Source organism: Carettochelys insculpta, chromosome 1, assembly GCF_033958435.1.
Source record: "Carettochelys insculpta isolate YL-2023 chromosome 1, ASM3395843v1, whole genome shotgun sequence".
Lineage (NCBI taxonomy): Eukaryota > Metazoa > Chordata > Testudines > Carettochelyidae > Carettochelys > Carettochelys insculpta.
Window position 1 is genome coordinate 133517640 of NC_134137.1, and position 13649 is coordinate 133531288.

A 13649-nucleotide genomic window follows, 5' to 3' on the forward strand; every position below is an offset into this window, starting at 1 on the left:
TCTTTGCTGTGCTTATCTTACTGGTTCAGAGTGTTTTTTATGGCTCCCTGATTCTTGGCTCCATTTTATGCTCTCAAGACTATTCCTCACTCTGACATTCTGAGTGCAGAAGGCAGGGGGGCCCACAGGAGACCTCAAAAATACCTTGCCTTCATAGACTTCTGCTTAAAAGCTTCCCAAGGTCACAGATTCCCTAACCATGGGAGGTAGCTGCCACCACCCAAGTGAGATAAGCTCCTTTTTAAAACCCAGGAAAACACACTTGGGATGTCTCCCTATGGGGTAATCCCAAGCTCTTAACCCTCCCTTAGGAGAGATCTTGGAAACAAAGATGAAGAAATTAAACTGCAATCTGATAGCTGACCTTTCAGTCTTAGGCATGTATATACATAGATCCTTCTCTAGGACATGGGAATCAAATCATTGCCTTAAGAAGAGTCGCGATTTATTAACAAAACAAAAGATATACATGATAAAGTATACTTGGTTCCTAGGTGTTATACAGCAGTGCTTTTTAAACTTCTTGAGATTAGGGAACACCAAACAATATTTTTATGGGGCACACCTATGAAAATTTTCTTAAAAAAAAAAAGTCAGACCAAAACAAACTAAACAGCAACATATACTGCAAAAACAAAATTAAGTAATTTAATCAGGTATCAGAGCAATGAAGAGGTAACATTGTAGCTGGTTTTAATAACAGAAAATATATATCACTGTATGATTAAAAAAAAAAGCGTCAGACACGAAATATCAGTGTTCCACAGAACATAGTTTAAGAAACACGGGGCTTGTCTACACTTGCCCCCAACTTTGAAGGGGGCATGTTAATCAGGGCCACAGGAGATTACTAATGAAGTGCTGCGGTGAATATGCAGCACTTCATTAGGCTAATTTTCCCTTGCAGCAACTTTGAAGCTTCAAACTTTGATTTTTGAGGAGTAAAGGGACTTTGAAGTGCATGCCGGTACTTTGAAGTTTGAAGGTTCGAAGTTGCTGAGGGGCAAAATTAGCCTAATAATTCACCACAGCACTTCATTAATAATCTCATGTGGCCCTGATTAACATGGCCCCTTCAAAGTTGGGGGCAAGCATAGACAAGCCCACGGTTATAGAGCAACTAATAGGGTAGATTAAAGCACAGAGAATTACTTCCCTGGGATTCAGTTTAGAAGTTAGTGGTGGTGGTGGGGGGTGGGGGTGTTGTTATCAGCCAGCCTGAGAACTCCCACACTAAACCCAAAATAAAAAAAAAAAAAAACCTGATTGCTTCTGATTAAACATTTCCTTTCTACTTACTCATCTGTATGTCCAGATTTCCTTGAGTCCTGGATATTTACCGAATTCCTTAAGCCTTCTTAGGCTTAAACGTTTCTCTCTCTTTCCTCTGGCCATGCAAAAGAGAGTCAGCAGGTAACTGCTTCCACTCAAAAAATCCCCTTCTTCCCATTGGGTCACCTGGCTGCTTTCTAACAGAGTACACACTCTCTCTGGTTTTAGAGTTTTAAAACTCCTTCCAGCAGGTAAGTCACCCAAGAGGCTATATACCATTTTGGGAAATCTGGAGTAGTCTCTGGCCACGCTTTCTTCACCTCAATACAATCCCTTCCTCTGATTCTTTTTGGGGTAGGAAGTATGGCTTTTCAGACAGATAATGGACTGTCTGATTGGGACGCCTAGCACAAGAAAAGTACTTCACGGTGACAATGTGAAGAGCTACTTGCTTTACACCATCTGAGCCATGCAGAAGGCTCAGACTAGGTCAAAGAATCTAGCCTGGAATTCATACGGACGTTGACCTCAGTCCTGTAAAGGAGTCTGCCCCATGGAGACCTGCAATGTGAAATTCCGTGAGAGCCTTGAATTGCTAAACTGACTGGGTCTAAAAGAGAAGTTACGTGGCAAAAATGGATTAGACTTGTTGAGTCATCATCCTTACATTTGGGATTTACTCCATATGCAGCTAGCAATTCTGAAATGCAGCTGAAATGTTATGTAAGGAAACCTGCTATGCCTTATTCATATTACATAGTCTCAGGGTTCGATTTAAGGACTGAATGATTCATGATGAGGCATGGACAGAGGCCGCAATCCAGAGTACAAGAGTAAAAAAAGCAGCAAAAATGCATGAAGTTCCTTGAATAAATTACAATATTTGAAGTAATTAATATTTTTCATATGCTTATGTTCCCTTTAATGTTCCTAGAGCATGGCTTCCCAAACTGGGGGATGTACCCCCCCCCATGGGGGCATGAAGAAATTCCAGGGGGGGGCATGAGGCAACCTAGCCTCCCTCCCCAAGAAAGAGCCAGCCCTTGCTTCTGGGTTCTCATCCCCTGCCATTTCACATGGACCCAGTGCAGCCACTATAAAAAGCACGCAGCTGGCAAAGGCCCATGTGGAGCTCGCTGCCTCCTGCAAAGGTCAGCATGGGTTGGTGGGGGAGAAGAAGGATGTGTTTAGATGACGGGCTGGTGGTGCCTGGCTTTAGGGTAAGTGAGGGGCTGAGGCAGCCGGCTAGGGTGGCTGGCCTATGGTTAAAAATAGAGGTGGGAGGGCATGAAGGTTTCTCAAAAATCAAAAGTGGGGGGGGTGTGATGCCAAAAAGTTTGGGAATCACTGTCCTAGAGGCGTGTACTTTTTGAGAAAGAGGAGGGACAGTGGTGAGGTTGCTGTAATGGTCCTCTGCACAGCTAAGTTCTAATGCTACATTGTAGACATTTAATTTTACATGATACTGATTTTTACTATTGGATTAAACTATATTTAATTTTAAAATACGTAGTTATATTCAGCACTTCCAAAGGGAGTGACAATGAATAGAAATTGCAAACCTCTGTCCTAATAAGTTACAGAAAGCTTCAAATCATAATTTTTTGAGGCTGTGGCTGCAACTTCTGATTTTGTATGTATTCCCTTATGCCTCCCCAGTTTCTCTGCTGAGTCAATTGAGGGTCATAGAAACGTGTGTCCAAGATTGAGTGAGCTCAGGAAGGTTTAGGAGCTAACATCCAACACTTTAAACACTGGGCTTCCTCAGATGTAATGTGCTCAAGAGCATATTTGGAGTTAGTCAGGCCCTGTGCTCAGTTTCATTTTTGGAGACCCTTGGGACACAGCCAAGGAAAAAAAAATCACTCTTTCTGCCCCTCCCATTTTTCATTCTTTTTAATTCATCCTTCTGCTCTGCAAATAATAAAAAGTAGATTAAAATAAAACTTGGTCCTTTGATTGTGTAGTCTCTTTTTTTTCATACACTACTTGAAAATTGAAAAGGGTCTTCATTGACCACTTATTGATCTTTCCAAATATTGTTTGTCCCAGTGGCCAGCTATTGTAAAGTGCTTTGGATAAGAGAGCTTTATTTAAAAAAAAAAAAACATAATAACCTTTCGTCAATTCACCTGAATGGAACTTTCAGAGCACAGTTTAAGAACTTCTGCTCTAGATGAAAGATTGTATTTCCACTATGCTAACATGAAAAAAGTGTGAAAATAAAATGTATAGATCATGCAGGAATGGAAAAATAAATTAACTTCCTCTGAAGAAACTTACTCAATCTGAAAAAAAAATCAGCTACTTTGTTTCTATACTTTTTCTTTACAGATTTGTCAATTAAGTCACATGTAATATTTTGTAGAGATACTTCCAATTGTTAATATTGGTGAACTTGTCAAATGTTCAACTCATTGTTTTTCACAAACTATTTTAAACGTGTTTCAATACAGAAAAATGTTCACTATAAGCATTTGTTAACAGGTACTGTTAAAAATATTTTCAGAATGGTTTCCACATTTGGAAAAGTTGCCTGCAAACCATCGTGTAGAAGTCTGTACAAATCAACTGGTGCTCTCGAAGCTCATACCTCATCATTTTTGATAGAATGAATGAAATATTTCACTTTATCTTCAAAAAAAAAATGTCTCTCTGTCCTCTTGGTAGAATTGACTTAATTTCTTACTATGGTGGCTTTTAGCATCTTCATCCATACTTCTCTCAAAAACCATGCAAAATAAATTAACAGTTTTCTTTAGAAATTCCTCTGCAACTGTGTCACAAATAATATGGATGGTCTCAACAATGATCTTCTCTTTCCCTTTTAAATTGATATCATTTTCTCTAGTTCCATTGAAAAATAACTTCTTGGGTTTTTTTAGGCTTCTCATCAGATATATCAGAGGAACCTATATTTTCTGTTAATGTTAGTATCTCTGCTTCCATGGACCTATAGTCATTTTGAATGGCCATGACAAAACCTTTTAACTGAGGCTAACGATTGCACAGCATTAGTGTCAAGCTTTTGTAGTGATTTGCTGATGGCCTTAATTCTGCCATCAGAACTAAAAGGTTCCACAAAAGAGTAAAAACAGCAAGCTCATACTTTTCAAACTTTTCTGCCAGGGATTTTGCTTCAGTGTTTGCATTTTTTTTTCCAGCATTTGATGTGACTTTGTCCAATACAGTTCTCTGAAAAGTGGTGTCCAACAGAAATTTCAGGAGAGCCACAGTGCACATGCACATTCCTCACAGAGTTAGGCACCTCTTCCCCCTCCACCCCACCAACTGTCAGTGACTCACCAGGACCACTACTGCCACTCTGGAATCGCCAGACCACGCGAGTTGCGCTGCAGCTAGAGACATGCCGGGTGCTGTGGTTGGTGCCATGGCTGGAGCAGCACTAGCCACTCTGGGCCACATCTGGAGCTGCTACTGCTATGCGCTTGTCCCACCAATTGGTGGGGTGCGTGTGCACAGCATGCTCCATTTCGCCACATCGTGGTCTCCCATTCACCACATGCAGCAAACAGGAAGCATATTGGACACTGTAGCCTTATAATGTTATAGCTCATTTTCAAAGCCAAAACGCATCGGCAAGAGCAGACCACCTGTTGTCACAGATTCTTTTGATTGTCAAATGTTTTCCATTTGCCTGTTCTGAGCATGAATGCAGCATACTCCACCAATGTCTGGTAACAGAAGGGGAAAAAAAAAAGGCATTTGTATTTTGAACAAAGTCAAAAAAAAGTGCAGCTCCCTCACAAGATTCGGCTGCAGCATTGCAGATTAAATTTAAGGAATGTCTGGAACCTGATATGAATAAAGCAGAGGGAATTTCATTGTTCAGTCTTCCCTGCAGACCTATTTTCCTGCCATATTTGCAGCATTATCAAAGCTCTGCCCATGACAATTTTTGATGTTTAAACCTAAATTTGAAATTATTTTCCAAACCATTGTCTCTAGATGTTCAGAAGTGTGGGATTTTAGTGAGACAAAACAAAGAAATTGTTCTACAACTTTACCATTGCTGGTCATGTATCTTAAAATTAATGTTAACTGGTCTAAAAGACTTGCATCTGGTGTTGAATCGATTACTATGATATCGTACTTGACATTTTAACTTCAGTGAATTGGTTTCTGAATGCTGTGCCATTAAAGTACACTCATCCCTTGTTTAACAAGTACTTACAAATGAGTACTCACTAAAACGAGGAACATATATACCTACCTTTATTCACTATATGAGTGAACTTCCCACGCTTATATGAGCGGGGTCCCTGGCCGGGGGTGGGGAGACCCACAGCTGGAGCCTTCTGCCTCCCTTCCCTCAGACATGCCGCTGTCTGACAGCCCTGCAGCTGGGGGGAGAGAAGGAGAAGGCTCTTAGCCTGGTTCCCTCCCCTGCAATGGCGGGAATGTGAAACTGACCAGCCATGAGCTGATCAGTTTCCTGACCCCGCAAGCCATGGGGAGACTGGAACCAGCCTGCCACTGGTTCCCAGCTCCTGTCACTCTGGGAGCCAGGAAACTGACCAGGTCAGGTGGTTCCTGGCTCCCCTTCCTTTGCAGGAAAAGTCAAGTTATGCAGGGATTGCAGGAACAACCCCTGGGTGACTCAAGGGTTTATTGTATTAGACCCCCTGCCCACCCTGCAGACCTCACCCTCGGCCAGGTTTTAACCACTCCCCGCCCCCCATGGTCCCAAACTGCCCCCAGCCTTAACCCCACATCCCAGCAGCCACAAAACACCCCGAGCCTTAGAGCCCCCACAGAAGCCCCAAACTGCCCTCAGCTTTACACCCATGCAGCAGTCCCAAACTGCCCTCAACCTTACAACATCCCCTGAAGCCCCAAAATGCCCCCAACATTAGACCGCCACTGCATCCCTCAACAGCCCCAGCCTTAGACACTCCTTTTCCTCCCGCAGTCTCTTCACTGGGGCTGCTAGGCTGGGTGGCTCCCCCAGCCCTCCTACTCCCAGCAATTAACTCAAGTGTTAAGGGTTCAGCACCTAGGCATAAGGTAATTGCTATCTCTAGTGATAGAGACAGCTGCCATCTCCAGCCTGAGGCAGCCATGTTAAGAAAATACAAATGGCTTCTTTAACAGCCACATGCAGCTGGGAACTGCCCAGCTGGGGACCTTTGACAAATCTAATGGGACCCACGTTTGGGTCCTGACCCATAGACTGGGAATCCCTGCTTTACATACATACACTACATCCTATTTCTGATACCAAACTATTCAAATACATCAGAAAAGTACCTAAACTCAACTGGTTTATGTCCAGTTACAAGCCCTTGGAACAAACTGGAGACTTTTACATGTATTTTAATGGGAATTTAGTGTTACTCTTCGGAGTTTTCGCCTACGAGCAGAAATTTGGGAACCAATTGTGCTTGTATAGCAAGGGATGAGTGTAATGACTTTGTTGTAGGTTTGGTACATTAAAAAGTTGGTCTTCCCTGAGCCAGAATACTGATAATTTTTCAAATGTTCATGGAGAAAATTGTCAAATTCACTAAGGTACTCCAGAGAGGTTACAAATGTACCTTTTTATTTTGACAAAGATGACTCATCATGTCCTTTTAGAGGTAGGCCCAAAGAAGACAGCAGTTTGGCCATGAAAACACATCTCAGCACTTTCCCCCAATGAGAACACTCTTCCTCAAACTGAGCTAATAAGGTAGAATCAATTTTTCCAGATAATTTACATCTCTGAACAAACTCATAGATAGTATGAGTTTTTGAAGTTTCATGATCACCAATATCTCCTGCAATATTTCTCCAAATGGAGTGCCCCCTGACAAATGTTTGTTTTCCTTTACTGATGTAAGAAATGTGCCAGCAGGAGCTCAATACTGCTGAAGGAGTCGGGGAATGTGTCCTGCAGAGATTATTTGCATGAAAACACAAAGGTGTGCATATGTAATGCCTTGTAAACAAAGCCTGATGGGAGCAGGCAAAGCAAGAAGGTTTTGTCTACTGTAAACATGTTGTTGTAAAGTCACAATTTATGCTATCACACAGTGTAAGAATTGTGGAGTCTCAACAATGCTTGAAGTTTTGTGGAGGTACAGGGCAGTCATCACTACTGTGTAAGATATGGATTACAGAAGGCGCCCGGCCTCAAAGTATTGTGTGAGTGAAAGGGGGAGGAATAGTGGTTGAACCAGCTGGCTGGAAGCCTTTTGGCTACACAGCTGTTTGACTAGTTCTCTTCCCTCTCCACTATTCACAGGTAGACCTGAAGATGGGTCTATAGTTATTCTGTGAGAATCCACCTTGGTGGATACTGAGATGCTGTGACTAGAACCTGAGCTGAATGCTACTATGAGCTGAAATCACTGAGAGCTAGAATCATGGGGTTTTGCCTACAGCAAAACCCACAAGACAGAAGCAGGCAGAGGGCCAGTGGGAGGAGCAGCGGATGGCCAGATGGTGCAGATGGCCAGTAGGAGGAGCAGCAGGCAGGCGCAACTGGCGGCCGGCCAGTGGGACAGCTGGCAGGGAGCAAGCGGAATGTCAGACCAGCATAAAAGGGGGCATTGCCTCAGCTTCAGTGAGGGAATGCATCAGGGTGATGTTGCAGAGCCTGCACAGACTAGACTGAGTTGTACGTGGGGCATTTGAAAAGGGGGGGTACAAAGAAAGTTTGGGTGTGTGGATTGGCTGGTTACAGTATTGGACTGGCGAGCCTGAGAGGCAAGGGACACTGCTCAATCCATTTGAGTTGGGACAGTTACTTGAGGATTGGTTATGAACTCTGGGTGTGGTATTTTCCCAAGCTTCTGCCATATGAGTTTTCTGCTTCTTTCATTAAAAGTTTCTTTTCTACACTCAGACTCTGTGCTTGCAAGTGGGCAAGCACTGCCTCTCCGAGGTGCCCAGGGGTGTATGAATTTCCTAGGCTACTGAGTGGGAGCTCAAGCCAGTTCTGTATGAGATGGATGAAAAGGAATCCCTAGATGCTGAACCCAGCCCTGGTTGCTGCCAACTCCTTCCGGCAGAAGGGTTACACTGTGATCAAGGAATAATTTGCAAACGTGACAGTAGACTGTTGGTAGTTTCTGAAAAAAATCAACTGATTTCTCATTTCTGTGATCCCATTTTTCTTCACCTTCAGAAAATGGGACTCATGAACACCTGTAAATTGCTTTCATCCTCCAGCCTCATACTCTTTTCTCATATTTTCCATATTATCTGTGTTTTTGGTTTATTTACTAAGAAATATTCTATAGTATCCAAAGAAATAGGTTTTGCACCGCAATAATGCAATGTCTTCAGGGTAGGTTTCTTCCCTTGCTTTGGTCAAAATTACCAATATTTTATATTTCCATAGTCACTTCAGAGTCTGCTTGTTCAACTTTTGCAGTTATTTGTATCCCCACAACTCAACAAGTGCTCAGCTAATTGTTTCCTCACCCATACTCTGTGATTGATTTCCTCTATTCAATACTTCAAGATTTTTAAAATAAAATGACAAACTGTCCTTTTTGCTTAACTCAATCTTTATGCCTCACCTTCAATTTTTTGCATTTTTGATTACCAGACTCATAGTTTCGCTTCATTTTTGCTAACAAAATTAACTTGATTTTTAGGTAGATTTACAATGTCTGAAAGAGCAGGGGTGTAGCCACAGGTAGGCCAGGGTGGGGCATAGTTTGGACCTCACAATTAGATTTAACACCAGTGGCACTGAAACATTATTAATAGTAGGGTGCTGAAAGCAAGCCCATCTCTCCTAGGTGCAGGTCCTGACTTGGGGTGGGGCACAGGAGCTAAGTGTAAGGGGACTGTTTGTCCCTTCCTAAAAACTTGGCAGGGTTTTGGGTACATTAACACTGTCTCAACAGTAAGGGTCTTTGAGGAACCAGGACCCTGAGAATGACAGTCCCTAAGACAGTAGAAAGAGGTCAGCTCTCCAGTTGAGACTGATTGGCAAGACAGGATAGTAGATCAATGAGGGAGTGAGGAGGCTGGAGAGAGGCCCATCCTCGGAGTGCACTGGATGTAGCTGGGCAGAAACTGAAAGGGCTGAGCTGAGGAAACAGCATGAAGCAGAGATGAGCCATGCTGGTAGGAGAACTGCACCCAGAGAAGCTCTGTGATACAGCAGAGAGAGTGCTTGAGATACCAGTCAGCATGAATTAATGCTGTGGAAGAGAGCAGGATCTTGAGACATAGCACAGAGTGCAAAACCATGGTGGCAGGAGGGCTGCAGAGATGGAGACCCTGATACTCAGCAGAGACCCACAGCTTCGAAGCTAGAAGTCGCCTGGGGCTGGATGTGATGAGCAGCAGGGGAGGTCATAGGGCCAGGGGGACTTTTCCAGCCAAGAGGCCCATCAAGTCAGACATGGAGGGGGATCGCAACCCCAGCTGTGGTGGCTGATGCTATAGAGAAAGGGCCTGATAATCTGAAGCAAGTATCTGACCTGCATCACAGACAGGATTTGAGAAGGAGGCCTGGGACCTACAAGGGACAGGTTGTAAACTGTCCTTACACCCGAGACACTGTGTGTGAGGTCCCTGTGTCACAGCCTGGAGAGATGTTTTCTACAAACATTTTGCATGTGTTCCTTCCTTGGTATTTTTAATTGATTGTTGTTCTATAAATTATATTTGCTTGAATTACATGCAACCATTATGGAGAGAGGAACCCAAAGTGGGGACATCCAGCCCCTGCCCCAGATGACCACAACAACGTGAGGGGTTGAGACCCAGGAACAGGCCTGGTCTTGTTAAGGTTATGTGGACTCTGCCATAAAGTGGAGTGGAAGGGAAGCCCTGAAAGTCACGGAGGCCTCCAGGTAAAGCACGGATTCCCAAGCTATGGGTCGGGACCCAAACATGGGTTGTGATTAGCTTTGGTAAGGATTGCCAGCTGGGTGGTTTTGGGCTGCAAGTGGCTCTTAAAGGACCCATTTGCATCTTAGCCACCACTCACTCCTCCAGCTCCTAGTCCCTGCCCTGCCATGTTGAAATTAAACTCAATTTAATTGGCTTAACAACCAGCAGGAGGGATCCAGCTGGTAAACCAATTAAACTGAGTCCCGTTGCAACTTGACAGGGCAGGGCACTCTGAAGTCTTTTAGCCCATGTATGAGCTGCTTGCCACCTCCTGCCAACTCTTGTGAGACTCCTGCCCTCTTAACCCTCTGTGCAGAGAGACTATGCCCCACTCCTCTCCCCACGCAGTGGTGGGGGTGTTGCTGTAGCCAGTGCTGGACTGCCAAGCCCATGGGCTGCCATGCCAGGGTACTATAAGTTTCATTGTATATCCACCTCTGAATGCACTTAGACATGACTCTATTTCACTTTGCCATATTTCACACAGTAATTTTTAAAAATTTTTAATCCATTTTAACACTGATCACAAGGCTGTTGAGGTATGACAGCACCTCTTTACCGCCCTTTAAAAAGTTACATGTAAGTCAGACCGTTTTATATTTGCTTAACTGGGCAATAGTTTTTACATGTGTGTACATTTAATGGTATGATTTTTACTCCAGTTTTAAGGGTGTACTCAGGAAAAAGCACAATGGGGGCATAAAATAGGTCTAGAATTTTCACACATCCCTTGAATTCTCAGTACATCTTCCTGGACTGAGCTGTTGATTAACAGACCTCATCTTCTATGACACCACTGGTGAGTGACTAAACCAATCCTTGACTGGCAGAGCTGATTACAGGTGTCACATAAAAACCTACCAACTGCATGCTTTGTCCATTCTTTTGGATTTCACACTATTCCTGTAGTGCCTGGATATGCTGACTCTTAAAGCAATTAAGAAGAACCTGTACAGTGGTTAACTGCCAGGACAATCTGTCCTGAACTAGAGTTTCCAGACCACTGGGAGATATTCCACATGACTTCATGTTGGTCTCTAAGATGTCTTTATAGCGCTGATAGAGCACTTTCCATGAGCAAGCTGGCCGTAGAATACCATCCTTGGTATCCATGTCTCATCCATCCTCATAAATTGACCAATCCAGCCAAACTCTTTGTTCGTAAGCATTGCTTCCACGCCCGACACCACACAGCTTAAGAACTTATGCTCTTAAATTCCTAACACTTAAGCTCTTAATTCCAATAATGAACGAGACTCTGGCATGCTAACTAGTTATGCGACCCCCAAGCAGTCGGTGTCCAACTTCTTAGAGGGACAAGTGGCATTCAGCCACCTGAGATTGAGTAATACCAGGTCTGTGATGCCCTTGCATGTCCAGGGCTGCCCAGCACTGAAGAGCTTCAGTGTTAGGAACTGTCTCACACCAATTCATGTGGGCAATCTTCCTCAGACAGTACATGTGGCACTAACTGAGTTTCAAACATGGCGCTGATCTACTGTCCATGATCCGAGCCACACAGCAGGATATTCAGGACAACTGCCTGATAAACTGCTACCTTGGTATGGCGTTTAATACCATGATCATTCCATAGGCATTTGGTCACTTTCCAAAGGCAACACTAGCTTTGGCTAATAGCGTAGATACTTCATGATCAATGTTTATGCTACAGCAGGGGTAAGCAAAGTGAGGGGCAGGCCCCCTCAGGAGGGTGTGAAAGTTTGTAAGGGGGGCACAGTACAATCGGCTGCTGGGTCTCACCTCATCCATCTCATTTAAAATGTTGAAGTATGTTACTGTTTTTATGTATGTGCGTTCATGTTTATATACTGATTAAAGTTTTTACATTTTACACACTTCTTTTCTTAGACACACTGAAAGAGGTTTTTTTCATGTGAACATAACCAAAATTTCTGTTGATTTGGATTATGTTAGACATGCTGGGGGCCCCCTGCTAACTGCAAGGACGAAAAGTGGGGCCTGAAGTAACAAGTTTGTTCACCCCTGCGATAGAGGATAATAAACTTCTGAAGTAGCAGAACTTGTCAACAGCCTTAAGGATTGTACCAGCAGCATTGATCACTAGAGTGCTGGGTTCTTTCCAAACAGGCTGAGGCATAACTTCTGTCTTCTAGAATCTCACTGTGAGTTCAAAGTGGTGAGCAGAAGTAACAAAGCAATCAGAAACCTCCTGTGCATTCTTCAACGAATTAGCCAGCAATGCACAGTCATCAGCAAACAGGTGGTCATGGATAGTTGAAGTAACCACTATGGTGAGAGCCTGAAGTCTTCGGAAATTGAAAATATTGCCATCTGCTCAGAACTGAATGGCTACATTTACACAACAGAGTTTTGTAGACAAAACTCATAGAGCATCTACACACAAAATGTGTTTTGTCAACAGAAATCATCAACAAAAAACTGCACAGACACTCCGGGGACCCTTTTGTTGACAAAGTGGATCAAAGGAACAATCCACTTTTATGTGTAGACGTAATCTGTTGACAGAAGTTTTGTCAGAACAGATCTTCTGACAGTAACCTCTGTAGACAGATGCTTCTAGCGTACATGTAGCCAACAGGTATACCCGATGTGCAGTCCTTAAAGGCTACGTCTACACTAGCCCCAAACTTCGAAATGGCCACGCAAATGGCCATTTTGAAGTTTACTAATGAAGCGCTGAAATGCATATTCAGCGCTTCATTAGCATGTGGGCGGCCGCGGCACTTTGAAATTGATGCGCCTCGCCGCCGCGCGTCTCGTCCCAACAGGGCTCCTTTTCGAAAGGACCCCGCCTACTTCAAAGTCCCCTTATTCCCATGAGCTGATGGGAATAAGGGGACTTCGAAGTAGGCGGGGTCCTTTCGAAAAGGAGCCCCGTCAGGACAAGATGCGCGGCAGCAAGTCGCGTCAATTTCGAAGTGCCGCGGCCGCCCGCATGTTAATGAAGCGCTGAAAAGGTGCTGATGTCTCTCCGTTGTTTAGGATGCAACCAAGCATGCCATCATGTAAAGACTGAACAAAGCTGATAAATTCTTCAGAACAGCCAATTCTGCAAAGTATTTTCTGGAGCCTATTTCCGTTGACCATGTCAAACACCTTGGTCAAGTGGATGAAAATCACATAGAGGTCCTCATGTTGTTTTCAACATTTCTCTTTTATCTGTCTAGCTGTAAATATCATATCAGCAGTGCCTCAACTGGCATGAAATCTACACTGGCTTTCAGGAATAATGCCATTTTTGAACGCATGTAGTGAAAGCCAGTTACAAAGGATGCAGGCCAGGATCTCACCAGCTATAAAGAGCAGAGAGATGGCCCGATGGTCATCACAACATGCATGGTCACCTTTTCTCTTGTATATGTGTACAAGGGCAGCTGTGAAATCCTGGGGGGCTGGCTGCTTCTCCCAAATGGTGCTAAATAAATGGAGGAGATGGTACATCAGCTGGCCACCAGCAGCTTTATAAATTTCTGATGGAATTGCATCACTGCCAGGTGCCTTTTCAGATTTCATCT